General features: G+C 34.6%; 1 protein-coding gene across 4 annotated transcripts in view; it reads right to left on the bottom strand.

The window, feature by feature from the left end:
• LOC141450051 (Krueppel-like factor 7) overlaps positions 1-15,355 on the bottom strand; it is a 710,120-nt gene that overhangs the window by 164,398 nt on the left and 530,367 nt on the right. The window contains exon 3 of one of the 4 annotated variants that reach the window (XM_074120071.1): positions 283-333. The exons of the other annotated variants lie outside the window; for them this stretch is intronic. The gene's annotated coding sequence lies outside the window, so the exon portion shown is untranslated. The remainder of the gene's footprint in view (positions 1-282; positions 334-15,355) is intronic. 4 annotated transcript variants of the gene reach the window in all.

The raw sequence follows: 15,355 nt of genomic DNA, 5'->3' as shown, positions 1-15,355 counted from the left end.
CGCTATTGTGACCATAGTCAGCTTTTTAGACACGAAAAGTAAACTACAAGAGAATGTTAAGGTCACGAAAAACAACTACAAGAGAGTGTACAACAGCAAATCGGCGCAGATAACAGCTATTATTCCAGTGGCACCAGGACAAGACTCTGCGGAGTGTGGGGGGTTTATGAGAAGAGGTTTAGGCTTGTCAAGGAAGATTGCAAGAAGATTCCTATTCTTCCTGCAAAGCACCTACTAAAAGAGGAGTTACAAGCTAAATGTAAAATAAAATCAACTTGTTACCTCTTACAGCACTGTTCACCTGATTAATTCAACATGTCTCACTGTTCTTACCTGAAAAAAATAAAAGTAAAAATTAATTAACCTGTTTGAGCTCCTATTTAAAATATTTAAAATTAAAATTATTATTCTAAATGACTGATAAAATTTTCAACTTCCGCAATTAACTGTGTTACATGATAACAGAATACCAGGATTGTTGGACAACAGAAGGTGTTATCATAATTATCGTTATCACTTATTATTGGTTAGATAATAATTGGTCGCTAGAGCTATCAATCTCCTTGGAGGATTATCTAGTTTGCAGAAGAAGATGATATTATTGTTTGATTAAGAGATTAGAATGAGCTGCTGTAGTGGAAGGAAATTTAAGAAGAGTTTGACGAAAAGAGATTTTGTGATTGTTATGGCTAGTGTGGTTAGATGCAAATGACAAAACACAAAACGGAGCAATAAGAATTTCCCGTTGAATATTTGCATGCAATGATTGGGAGTTGACTTTGAGTGTTGAAACGTTTAGACGATCCCCATTCTTCGACGTCGTATGAACAAATAGTTCGCAGTAGGTATAAAGAGTCTTTTGTTATGTAGGTTAAGCTTAGATCGTTTGTCCAGTTGTCTGGCGAGAAGTTTTGTAGCGTTTAGTTAGTTTCTTGTCTTTTCCAGTCTAGTCTGGGGGATTCCATGTCAACCGTTTGCTACTAGGTACACTCTAAGGTAGCGTACTGCACACAGATGGAACAGGAGTTTGGTTCAAGAAGATGGGAGGTAGGATTTTTTCGTCTTAGAGTAAATACTATATACTTTGATTTGGGTAACGTTAGTTTTGATTCGCCATTATTTAGACGAATCTTGTAAATGGTTGTAAATGTTTTTTTAAAGCAATTCGACGCTAACATTTACATGATTGTTAAAAATAGCAGCATAAATATTTCTAGCAATATTTTAAAATAGATCCCTAATTATTACAAGGAGAAGAAGAACAACAACAATAAAGCATTTATTGAAAATGCCGTTTTTTACTCATGTTCAGACAACTTTTTTCTCGAAATCAATTAGATCTGGGTTGTTGCAAAAAAAAAAAAAAAAAATTACAGTTATAAAGGAGGATTTTCCCTATAATTTAAAGAAAATTTGGGAATTTTATCTTTTATAGAAGACGAGAAAAAAAAATATCAAAGTTGCGTTGTTTTTCAACGTTACGCTTTTTCTGTGCACTTTTTTGACGATCAATCTTTATACTCAGTTTTAATTATTTTTTTTTTTTTGTATTCTTATGTATTATAATAAAGGAATAAATAAGATGTCAGTAGGTCTAAAGAGAAATCCATAACAATCCGAAGCGAAGGTAGAAAGGAATGAAGAACGGAGCGACAGAATGACAGACAAAGACAGAAGAATGCATAAATTAGATTTCAAAGGGAAAAACTCCATTTTTCCCCCCTTAGCCCCTCTTCACCCCCCGCCCTCCGCGATGATTCTCGTTATATTTATATGAAATAGTGTACGCTTTGCTTTACTTTCTACGCTTTTCTGTATCTTCCTTTTGTTAGAACATACGTAGTTCACTGTGCGCCCACAGTCGCACAGTCAAAAAAAATTGTGGAAGTATTAGATGTCATGGAAAGATGGAAACAGGATATTACGTTCATTGTAAGTTTTCTTCCGGTTACCTGTATTAGACAGGGTTGTTTGTGAAACGTCTAAATTTTCTACTCATATCAAAAGAATTCAAATTGTGATGCTGAAGAAAAGTGGGTACAAACTTTAAAAACCTAAAAGTTTAGTTCAGACATTAGTGGTACGACTGTCGGCGAACATCGCATAATGTATGTGTGTTTGTATGTCTATTTTTCAGTACCACTTTACTCAAACCAAAAAAAAGAACCATTGGGGGCGGTACAAGAGATGTTGGAGGACGAGAAAAGCGAACGACATAAATATATTGAAGAATTTCTCCAATTCAGATGAGCCACAACAGCATCATCCACCGGGCTGACATTGATTTTTCAATTTCAACCAAACCACCACTTCACAATACACAATCATACAGGCATCGCCATGTGAATAACAAACTCTTTTTACAACATGATGATGCCTAACGCATGACAATCCTCTCACTCCACCAACAATGCCAAACAACAACAACAGCAGCAGCAAAAAAAAAAAAACTGACGATGATGTCGTCGCTTTCTAAATCCACCACAGTATGATGATGTACGGGTGGAAGTTTGATTTGAGGTCAACCTATACAAAATTTTTGCAATCATCACACCCAAAATGCTGTTCCCCAAGAAGTTTTACCCCCCCCCCCCCCCAAACCATGGACCACAAACTCCACTTTTCCCACTCTATATCTTCTCAAGTAGAAGAAGGTGTAGATTAATACCTATCGCCCCCCCCCCAAAAAACTCTTTAATAAAGAGTGGTGAAAAAAATTAAATAACGCTGTCAGCAGAGATTATTCTTCCCTAAAACTCAGCAGCATCCTACAATCATTCTAGAGCACAATAGGAACTTATGCATACCATAAAAATGTTTAAACAGGGCATCAAATTATTCCATTTTTAGCTGCAACTGGAAAAATATGGTCTGTGACTAGTTTTAATTCCATTTTAAAAATATGGCAGAAAAAGTCAATGAAATTCTTAGTTTACTACTAGCAAGTATCCTTATCTCACCTAAGAACCGCTCTAAAAGGAGCTCAGTGGTTTTTGCTAATTTTAGATTCCAACGCGGAGGTCATAGGTTCGAATCCAGCTGCTGACCCTTAATTTTTTTTTTCTCTCTCTCTACCTAGGGAGCTTCTTACAGTTCACTGTTTGGTGATGGACAGTGTTGTCAGTAGAGAGAGAGAGCACTGTCCGGAGGCTAGTTGAGCAATGCAATTTATGAATGAATTTACATGTTGATGGGAATAATTAATAATAATATAAATAATAATAATAGTAATAATAATTATAGTAATAGTAAAAATAGTGATCGGTTAAGAGGCTAGACCCGCAATGCTAAGATGTATTGTTGGTTAGTGGGTTCGATTCTCGGTGTCTAGGCCTTGGATTTTATTTAATGGTTAATAAAAGAAATTTACAGTAAAGTACGTTAGACGGTTAAAAGGCTAGACCCGCAATGCTAAGATGTATTGTTGGTTTAGTGGGTTCGATTCCCCACGGTCTAAGCCTTGGATTTTATTTAATGGTTAATAAAAGAAATTTACAGTAAAGTACGTTAGACGGTTAAAAGGCTAGACCCGCAATGCTAAGATGTATTGTTGGTTTAGTGGGTTCGATTCCCCAGGTCTAGGCCTTAGATTTTGGTATGGCCGCGTTAATGTATTAACGGTATGGTTAATGTATTAAATGTATTATAGCGGTAGATAAGGAATTATCACTTTACTGAATACATTATAGTACGTAGTTGGACGTAAAGCCTGCCTGAAAAAATAGGCACTTACTTTACTTTTACTAATAATAATAGTAATAATAATAATAATAATAATAATAATCTTTATTGTACAAAAGTTAAACTTTTTTACAAGAGTTTGTCACTATCATCTAGATTATAATAACATAATGATTTTACACACAACCTTTAAATTGAAATTAAATTTAAGGAGAAACAAAAAAGATTTTACATATCAATTTATGGAAAGGAAATTTACTTTGAAATGAACTTAAAACATACTTGAGATTACAGAAAGTGTAATACTAAAAAGTAAAAAAAAATAATAATATGAAAATAAAAAGTTAATAATATCATGAGGTTGATTATGATAAATTATTACAATATTAATGTTTGCAATGATTTAAATAAATATAATAAATATACATTTAAGTAAAAATAAAAATTATATCACTTCTTTTAGTTACAAAAAACTTATCAAAATTCCTTGGTAAAATAAAAATAAATTATTTAACTTTTCTTTTTGTTACCGTAATGAAATTTGTAGTAATTAAACTTGAACTTGATAATAATAGTAATAATAATAATAATAATAATAGTAATAATAATATTGATGATGATGGTGGAATGTTCCATGATTTCATACATTCTCTTCTCGACTAGGAGTCGATGATGTAAGTGGAGACAAATGGAATCAATTCCCAACGTCTGAGACTCCGCCCAAACTTTGCTGGCTAAGGTTTTTGCTGGACTTTCCACAGGTAAGTAACTGGAATATATGTTCTCATAAACGCGTGCGGAATACGTTCCAAAAAAAAAAAAAAAAAAAAAAAAAAAACAGGTATCAAAGGCTGCTTGCTAATGGACGAAGCAGTCGAAGTAGGAAGGAAAAAATAAAATAAAGAATAATAATATATAATAGTGCGGTACCTGCTACTGAAAAATCTATCCCCTCTTAACTTATAGAAATCTCCTAAATTTATAGATCTGTACGTGTTATACAAAAGAAAATCTATGAGACCATTTTTCATGGAAAAACAAAACAAAAAATTGGAAAAAGGGTGAAAAATATTCTTTTAATAATATAAAATTATACTTTCGGTTGAAGTATGTTTATCGCCATATCACAAAATCAGGTCTATTTGGTGATAACTAAATTGAAATATTGAGTTTCAACTTCTGGTAATTTTTTTAATAAACGGATATTTGCGATAAGAAGACAAGTTTAGAGAAAATTGTAGTATCTTAATACTTTTCCTCAATAGTAGTAAAGTAATCGCCTATTTTTTCAGGCGGGGCTTAACGTCCAACTACCAATTAGGTGTCGTGGACGGAGGCAAACATACTTTACTGTAAATTTCTTTTATTAACCATTAAATAAAATCCAAGGCATAGACCAGGGGAATCGAATCCACTAAACCAACAATACATCTTAACATTGCGGGTCTAGTCTCTTAACCGCCTAACATACTTTACTGTAAATTTCTCATAATTAACCATTAAATAGAATCCAAGGCCTAGTGACCGGGAATTGAGCCCACTAAACCAACAATACATCTTAGCATAGCGGGTCTAGTCTCTTAACTTCTCGGCTACCGTGGCGCCCTTTTCAACAGTAATACGGAAAAAATATAAAATAAAAATTTTAAAAAATTAAGAGAAACAAGACTTTATACTATACATTGAGATTAGTATTTGTGTGTACGAGTTTTCATTATAGTCAGACCTGGTGATGACGTGAGAAAGGAACGAGGAAATTGGGATAGATGATAACATAGAACCACGTTTTGGTGTGTGTGTGCATGTACGTACGTACGTATGTATGTGCAGGCGGATCTGGTGGTGGTGGTGGGGGGGGCGGGTGGGTGGGGGGTGGAAGGTATAGCCGCGCAGTGGAGATGGGAGATTTGAGTGGCTGTGGTTTTCAACGGTAATTAAGTTTAGTAGAGGAAATTGGGCACGGGAGGTTATATTGGGTCCCAGGCAATGAGCACAGCAGCTCTTCTCTTCTGAACTAAAGAGAGCGGCGGTTCCCAGGGATGCTGTGGGTGGCTGGAACAGTAGCTTGTGTGTTTCTGGTGTGGAGAATGGTGGCCTCGTAATATATATATATATGTGTGGCACTGGCAAACGCCATCCCAAGAAATTAATATCGTCACTCACTAATACAGCAATAATATTATGTGTGTATGTAGTGCTAAATATATATATATTTCTAAAAGTGTGTGTGTGTGTGTGTGTCTACGTACTAACATCATTCCCCTTATTCCAGAAATTCCCTATTATATTACACTCGCTCCGACACTATCATCAATAAAAAGAAAGAAAGAGAAAAACGAAGACGAAGCGAAGAACACCAAATATATTGAATTATGTATAGCTAGTCCCAAAGTAACGAGATGTTGCAGAGGGGTGGTTTGGCTGGATAGAGAACAGAAATCGTTCAAGATCCAATCATCACCACATCATATTCAATCCTTTACCACCCCACGCACAGCTTTAGAAAAAAACTTTTATTAATAAAATATTCTATGTATATATACTTGCTCACTACTGTACCAATTTTATACACATCAATAAAAAATATATCTGTCACTAAAAAAAAAAGTTAGATAGTGAAATGTATTTTATTTATTTATTTGGTTTAATTTTATGTTTACTCAATTCTGCGATCGTCAATTGGGCATTAAATTATCCTCAAACACAGAATTTCGAAACGTATTTTCAATATATTAACTGACACTTCCTGTAAAAAGTAAAGAATCGTAACTTGCACTGAAATAGTATTTTAGAGGAATTATAATAAGTAAATTCACTTTTTTCTATTGCATGGCGGGAGACAGTATCTTTCCTATATACACAGTTTCCAGACTCCATTTCAGGTGTTTCTCAGATCGAGGACTGATTGGAGGGTGAACTGGATGAAGCAGTACAGGAAGAGAGGCATTTGGTTTACCGATGGCTCCAAGATGGACTGTGGGACTGGGGCTGAAGTGTATAGGGTTAAACCCGAGGTACTCATTAAAAGATCTCTTGGGAGATACGCCACCGTCTTCCAGGCCGAGGTCTTTGCGATTAAAATATGTGCTGAGGAAAACCTGTGTATGGAACCTAGAAATAGGGAGTTCTGTATCTTTTCGGACAGCCAGGCTGCACTGAAGGCCATTGTTTCCTTCAGAATGACCTTTTCCCTGGTCTGGGAATGCAGAAAAATTCTAGAACTACTGGCTTGGCACAATAAAGTTCGGCTGGAATTGGTGCCGGGTCTTGTGGGGATTAAGGAGAATGAAATAGCTGATCGACTGGCCAGGAATGGAGGGGGGGCACAGAAGTGCTGGGTGATGTGTCCTGGGGTTAAACACAGCAAGAGTAGATCTCGATACCACCTTCTCTTCTTCAATCTCTTTGGAGGATTACCTGATATCGCGGAAGTGGATAGGTGACCAATTAAAGGATTAGAAAGAGCTGATGTAGAGGAAGAAACATTGAAGAACGAGTTTTCGCAAGATCTTTTACAAAAAGGGATTTTGAGGTCATCATGGATGGTGAGGTTTGAAATATAGATCGGAGCTTTAAGAAGTTTTCGAAGTATTTTTGACTGTAATGTCTAGATGCGTAGAGTGGTGGAACGGTTAGTCGATCCCCTATACTTCGATGACGTATGACGCCAAATAGGTCGCAGTAACAGTAGATATAAGAGTCTTTTGTTGTGTAGGTTAAGTTTCGAACGTTTGTCCAGTAGTCTGGCGAGAAGTTTTGTAGCGTTTGGGTAAGTTTCTTGTCTTTTCCAGTCTAGTCTGGCGGGATTCCATGTCAACCGTTTGCTTCTAGGTACAGTCCAAGGTTAGCGTACTTTGTCCACCAGTTGGTCCACCGGAGTTTTGGTCGATGAAGATGGGAGGTAGGATTTTTCGTCTGAGAATAAATACTATATATTTTGATTTGGTTCTGATTTGCCATTACTTAGCTAAGACCAATCCAGCAAGTGGTTGATGTGCGTTTGAAGAGCCTGCTAAAAGCGAAATGAGGAGGTACGATTGCAGGCTCACCAGCAAAGATAGAAAGAATGGTACCTGGATTATTCTTAGAATAGAAATTATTGGATTCATATTTCTGACCTACTAAATAGTATTTTTTCCTGATTTTAAATACAAAAAAAAAATAAATAAATAAAGAACGAATAAATTAATTAATTTTTCATTCAAAAGCGTGAATTAATCTATGCTTTCATTAATTAATTAATAAATATTAAAAAAATGTAATAATCATCTTAAAGGGTCGTGAGGATTTTTTTTTATTACTAACTTTTAAGGTTAAAAGAAGTGAACTTTGCCCTTCTATGAAAAACAGATAATTGAAAAAAAAATCAAGAAAAAAACCTTCCTTAAAAAAAATGTATACATAGTTCTGTATTAAAACTGTCCGGTAGGACAGTTGTATAAGGGTTGATCATCAAAAAGTGCACGAAAAAGTGTAACGTTGAAAAACACCCAACTTTGACAATTTTTTTCTCTTTTTCTATAAAAGATAAAATTCCCAAATTTTCTTCATAATATAGGGCAAATCCTCCTTTATGACTGTAATTTTTTTGCAACAACCTAGATTTGATAGATTTTGAGAAAAAAGATGCTGAAAATGAGCAAAAACGGCATTTTCAAAAATTGTTCTTGTTCTTGTTCTTGTTCTTGTTCTTCTTCTTCTTGTTGTTGTTGTTACCTTTTTTGTAAACAACGTAGCGCCTAAACGCGTGAACCGATTTTCATGAATGAGGTATCATTCGATTCGGAATTTTATGTAGATGTGCCTTTTGGGGGTCTCGACGCTGTACATGGAATGGGAGAGGAGTTAGCCCCTTTTATGTAAGGCCCCCTCCAAAATTATTATCATTAATTACTCTGTAAATCTTAGCCCGATTTTGATAAAATTTGGTAGGATGACAGGGTTAGGGCTCCCCTACGTAACATTAAAACGACGATCTGCTCTTACACTTGTTAAGGGGAAGTATAGCAATCGTTTCAAATTATCGAAACGTGAACCGATTTTCATGAATGAAGTGTCATTCGAATCGAAATTTTGTACAGATTTGCACTTTAAAAGTCTCGACGCTGTGCCTCATAAGGAGGGGAGTTTGCCCCACCCAGGTAAGGCCCTTTCTAAAACTATTATTACCAATATTTCTATAACGCTTAGTCCGATTTTGATAAAATTTAGCATGAAGAAGTGATCAAAGCTCCTCTACGTGGCTGTGAAGTGCCATCATGCTCTTACACGTACTAAGAGGAAGTACTGCAATCGTTAAAATTATCAATGAGTGAACCGATTTACATGAATGAATTGTCGTTCGATTCAAAATCTTTGCCTCTTTGCCTTTTAGAAAGAAGTACTGTAATCGCAGTTTATTTTTCTTACTCCTCTTAAAGGGAAGAACTGAAATCGCAGTTTAATTTTGCTATTTACGTACAAATTACCTTCCTATTTTATTCAAAATGCTTTCTCAAAAAAATTGTTATTGAGGATGGTTTGGGGACCGCAACTATAATCATTCTTTAAAAAGATCTCTCCAGTGGTAGTAACTCCGACTTAACACCTTTTCAGGTTATAATGATACAATTAAAATTTATTATTCCCAATTTTAATAAAATCTGTAAAGCAGATCATACAAAAAGGAAAATCTATCCAAAAGGTACAAAAATCTCTTTAACAAAAACTTACAGTTTAAAATGTTAAGTATAAGGGTTGATTAAACGCCAAAAGGTACACAAATCAGCAAGTACCCAACATTTCATTAATACTTCATTAATATTTAAGTAATTCTACTGCATTAATTTTCATTAATATTTTTTTGAATTTATTAGATGTTTCACAGACCCTTATGCTGGCCAGTTCATTCATTTTCTTTTTCTTTTTTTTATGATTTAAATCGCTTCAACATCTAAGGTTATTGGCGCCCGGAGCTTTTTTCAGTGCACTGCCGGCCTCCGGACAGTGTTCTCTCGTTACAGACAACACTGTCCATCACCCGGACAGTGAGCTGTAAGAAGCTCTTAGAAAGAGAAAATCTAAGGGTCTGCAGCTGGATTCGAACCCGGAACCTCCACGTGGGAATCCAATACGCTAACCGCATAGCTAATCCCTTCCCTTTGTTCATTCATAATATTTTATTTTTTTGTTCTAATTATGATAAAATTTATATTATATCTTCATAATTAAATAGGTACTTTATTTTAGCTTTATTCCAAATTATTCTTCTGATTTATCTTTATTATGCTATTTATTCTGAGTAGTCACATGTATGTACGAGTATGTACATGCACGTTAAAGTAGAAAAAGACTAAGTAGAGTCGGCTACTATTTAAATTTGAATCACGGATTTAAAACAATATTTCAGTCTAGAATTCGTCTTTCCGAAGTATTTGTGAGCACAAATAACGCGTAGGTAATATCAAGTAAATTATTCAACAATAATTATTCATTTCTCAATTGTAATTTAATGTAGTCCCTCTAATTTTACTTATAGTAAAATACTGGAATAATTATGTTAGCTGTCATAAAAATATGCATATCTTATTTATCTTATATTCCAAATATATAATACTGTGGGAAGACCTAGATTGAGAATGTAATTGAAGAAAACTATATTATTTGCGATAAAGCCAGATTAATTATTACCTATTATTACAAACGTTTGACTACAACATAAAATAACAATTACTTTAATCGAAGAATGAACTTAAACCAACGATTTTTATTTAAAAATAAAAATAAATAAATGAAATCATTGATGAATGTTGGTGTAAGCATTTTTTTAAAAAAGTTTTTGAATTTTCTAGCCTCATATTTTTTTTTTATTTTTTTTAATAAAGTTTTTCTTTTTAACCTGTGATTAATAGTTTGTTGATTAGATATTACAGTCAATCTAAGTTAAATGGTGTTCTACTTGAACAAATATTTTGTAGATTAAAATGGCCAGCATAAGGGTCTGTGAAACATCTAATAAATTCAAAAAAATATTAATGAAAATTAATGCAGTAGAATTACTTAAATATTAATGAAGTATTAATGAAATGTTGGGTACTTGCTGATTTGTGTACCTTTTGGCGTTTAATCAACCCTTATACTTAACATTTTAAACTGTAAGTTTTTGTTAAAGAGATATATATATATATACGCTATAAAACTAATTAAAAAGAAGATGAAAGAGTGGAACAGAATCCCGGATTACAACGGGAGAGGGAAGCGGAATGAATCATACTTTTGAAAAACAGATGAGAAAAAAATGAAGAAGTGGAAAACAGACAGAAAAAAAAATATATAGAACGCGGATGACCCCCACACAAAGGGATTTTCTAATCATTAGGAAAATACAGAAATAAATATCGAGGAAAAGGGAAGAAAATTTTATATTAATGCCCCCTCACTACTGATTTGTTTTAAAAAAAATATTCATTTCTAATAACCCACTGAGAAATTAAATGGCAGCCAGATGTTCTGTTTGGCAATTTAATGGGTTAATAATATTTTTGCTCTATTTATTTTTTTCTTTAATTATCTAGACATCCCCAGATGGCATGGAGTGGGAGGCCTGAAAGAAGATGGCTAAGAATGGAAAAGCATTCTTATACTAAAATACATCGCAGGATATACCCACCATTTTGGTTTGGGTCCCCCATAAGATTCTGTGGAAGAAGAAGAGAAAAGTGTGCTTAACCATGGAGGAGGTTAGGATGAAGATGTTCATCATCTGGTACCTTCAAGAAGATGGCGGAGAAGAAATAGCATCCTGAGACTGAGACTTGGAGAAGAAGCAGAAAAAGAGGGTGTCCCCTCGCTTAGAGTCGTAGGCGGGAAGTAGCAACTGTTTACATTCCATGAACGTGGTGGTCTCACGAAAAGGTAGCAAAACAGTTTCTAGTCTGGGATGGTTGCTAATCTTGGGCTAACGTAGCGGAGTTCTGGAGCGTTTTTTTCTTTGGAGGGCTGCAGCATTCTTGTCTGCACATATCCACCAAGCAGCCTTTAGAGTTTTAAACTCAATAGTCTTAAGAATTACTGAGAGCCATCATGCCGACATTGAAGTCCTATTTGCACCAGGCTCTGATGTCTATAGTCGCATCTCCCTTGCTTATTATATCCAGCTAGTAACTAGTCCACGGGTCTTAGACTGATACATGCTGACTTGTCCTAGCCCTAAGCCATTTAGTGCACCAAGGCACAGAAAAACAACTCTCTCTAACCCTAACCGAGAATTTGCCAAGTCTAGATGAACTAGTTCACGGTAGGTGACCTCTAAGTATTTGAAGACTAGAGGCGATAATACGCAAAAAGAATTGGTGGGAAAAACTTTGAATCTCTCCACCCCCCCAAAAAAAGGGCGGTTATTTATTTATTTTGTGTATTTAAGGCCTATCTCTAGAAAAGGTTTTCCTGTTACCAGACAATGAACTCGTACGAAGCTCCTAGGAAGAGAAAAATCTAAGGGACTCAGCAGCTGGACACGAATCTTTTGATTCCCGCTTTGGGATCCAAGAGCTAAACACTCTGCTGAGTGTCACCTACCTTGGTCATGGAATGTAAATAGTAGCTACTTTCTGCCTACGACTTTAATTGTGGAGACTTAGATTAGTATGCTATTTCTTCTCCACCATGGCTTGATGGTTACGCCTAGTCCTGCCTACGACTCTAAGTGTGGAGACTTAGATTAGCATGCTATTTCTTCTCTACCAAGGCTTGGTGGTGCGCCTTAGGGCGATATAATTCCCACTAGAACCACTTAAGGGGAGGAGCGCCTTTTTCCAATTTACCAAATTTCATCTCAAAAACATTTTTTTCCTATAAAAATTGGATTCTATCAACTTCTAAGATAAGAAATCGATCGTAGATTTATCCTAAAATGAGTAAGAGTAAAATATGACCCATAATTTCTGGATTCGAAGAAAAAAAATTTGTGAAAATAGTAAGTAGTAAGAGAAAGGTCCTGTGGATATTCCTACCAGAATTTTTTTGGAACAAGGAAGAATCTCCCAGAAAACTGCTGAAGGCTAAAAATTGTAGCTCTTTCTCCCGCAATTAGCCTTTTTTTATACAATTTATTTTCTAGGGTTACAAAAAAAAAAATAAAAAAAAAAATAAAAAAAAAAAACAGTTCCCGTGTAACGGTGAATAAAGTCCTGAAAAATATTAATTAACTATAACAAGCTAAGGATAATAATTTTAATGATAGAATATTATATATTTTTTTTCTTTAAAAAAAATTTTTTTCTCTTAAACATAATGAAAATGAAAAATTATTTTCTCTTACAGCCTCCGGCTTTTCATAAACAAGAAAAGAATCCCTCTTTATTCCAAGACTCGAAATTTAAAACACAATACAAATAGATAGAAGATGTTTAAAAAATTTAATAAGAATAGAAGGGATAGCATTATTTTTATTATTTATTTATTTATTTTTGATGTCATGTATTTGAAATCGACGTAGCATTCATGACTTTTATTGTGTACATACTTAAAATTAAATAAAAACTAATATTTAATTGAAGTCTGGTCTAATGGGATCATTTAGGCATCAATTAAACTTTAAAAAACCCAGATAAACCTAGGAAATTACGAAATTTGGCCAATATTCCAAATCTAAAATTATGATAACATTCACTTTTAGTATCAGTAGAACATGTTTGTAAAGGAGCTCGTCATGGAATCTACAAGGGAAGGTTATAAATTTATTGGTAGTAAATACCAACCAATCAAAACATCAAATACCTGGAACTTCTCCATTTTGCCCATTTTTCAACTTAGCCAATGCGAAACAGGAATCGTACCGGGCAAAATACTATTACTTCTGATTGGCTGACTGTTTCTTCCAATCTGAATATATCTTTTCACCAAGCACTTGCAGTGAGCTCCTACTGCATTATGTTCCACTGATACAAAATTTGTATTTTTTTTTATCCGTTTTTAGATAGGATTTTTAGATAGGAACTGATATTACATTTTTTTTTTTATGGGTTCTCTGTAGCATTTTAGCAAATGTACTCGCTTCGGCGGTACAATACAATATTTTTTTTTTTTTTTTTAATGATTTAAGACGCGTCAACATCTAAGGTTATTGGCGCCCGGAGCTTTTTTTCAGTGCCGGCCTCCAATTCAAAAATATTAATCTATTTCCGATAAGTAGCGATCGTTGACAAAATTCACCATCTGTAAGCTAAGCTCTCTTTTAAAGAGTAAAATTTTAAAGAGCTCATATTATTAAAAAAAATAAAAAATAAAAAGAAGCAAGGAGACCTCTTTGCCAACAGATATTGCCGGAAGTTGTACTGCACAAATAATTTTAGAACATTTTTTCGTTTTTGTTAAGAAATATTTGACGAGTATGATGAATAACACAGCCCGTTTTTTCATCAACATGTCAGCCATTAATTTTTAGGCGACTTTCGTTCTTTTGTTTCATTTCCGCCTATTTTTTTTGTATTTTCGTATTTGTTTTTTTCATTTTTATTTCTTTTAATAAAGAAAAATATTTACAAATTTTATTTTTTGAACATAAATTTCTTATTATTAAGAAAGACGAACTTTCGTAGTATAATCAAATTAAATTTTTTTGCTTACTATATTGCTGAATTGTTATTACGTATATACGACGTGACTTGAGGATATATGAAACTATGTACTAAGATACTGATACTACTTTCAGTTATTTAATATATGTATAATAGAATGATCCTTGGAGCCAAGTCATGCATGCAGGTCAATAGAGAACCTTCATAAAGTGATGAAGTAACTTAGCCGAGGACAAAACTTTGATATCTCAAGTCTGAGGAGGGATAAGCAAGGACAGACTCATCTTTTTTTTTGTGTGACGCCAAGCAATTGGTGGTTTTTAAAACCACCTTATCAAACGGAGAGGGAAGTCTAATACATCTTTCTAGCTTGTTAAAACTAGATAAGTCTATGAGAATTATGGTCAAATGCACAGGCGAGGGTGAATTGATCCCCTGGACCAAGGTTGAGGAAACGGCCTCCTAAGCTCCTGTTTTAGTTTGTAATTTCTAGGTTGCGGTCCAAAAATATATAGGTATACTTGCAACTTTTTGAAGACCTTAGCAATGTCACCCTACATATACAGAAAACAATACTGAGCCAATAAACAATCCCTGGAACACTCTACATTTTGCCAGAGACGATGATTTGGAAGAGATTTTTAGGTTAAACAGGAATTGACTAAAAAAACACCTTATCTACTTGCGTCTTGCAAAAAAAAAAAAAAAGAAAAAAAGGGCAGTATCTGCATGTGTAAAGGACTGTGTCCATAGGAGCTAAAATTTGCCATTGTGTTCGCTAAGTCCGCGTAGTTTTGCAAATATCCACTTACATGTACTGGCCAAGAAAAGGGAGTGGGGGAAACTGTGGGAGAGATACCAGGCTTCAGAGGGAGTAGAAATGGTAAGTTGATAAGACTTTTCAAGAACAACTCTCACTGGAAAGCCGGAAAAACTGTAAGGGAAACGTGAGACGAACTAGGAAGCGTGGAAAAGCCAGATAAGAGAGTTATGCCCACAAGTTGGAATAAAACTTGACTCCCCACTTTGTCTTTGTGGAAATGGGAAGCCTACTGGTCCACTACAATGCCGACACACCGTTAGAAGGCCCATGAATGTATCTTCAGCTGTCGCTGAAT

This window comes from Rhodnius prolixus, unplaced genomic scaffold, assembly GCF_049639745.1.
Source record: "Rhodnius prolixus isolate KJV_2025 unplaced genomic scaffold, Rpr scaffold_2, whole genome shotgun sequence".
NCBI lineage: Eukaryota > Metazoa > Arthropoda > Insecta > Hemiptera > Reduviidae > Rhodnius > Rhodnius prolixus.
Note: the sequence above shows the minus strand (reverse complement) of the source record. Positions and strands in the feature narration are given on the sequence as shown.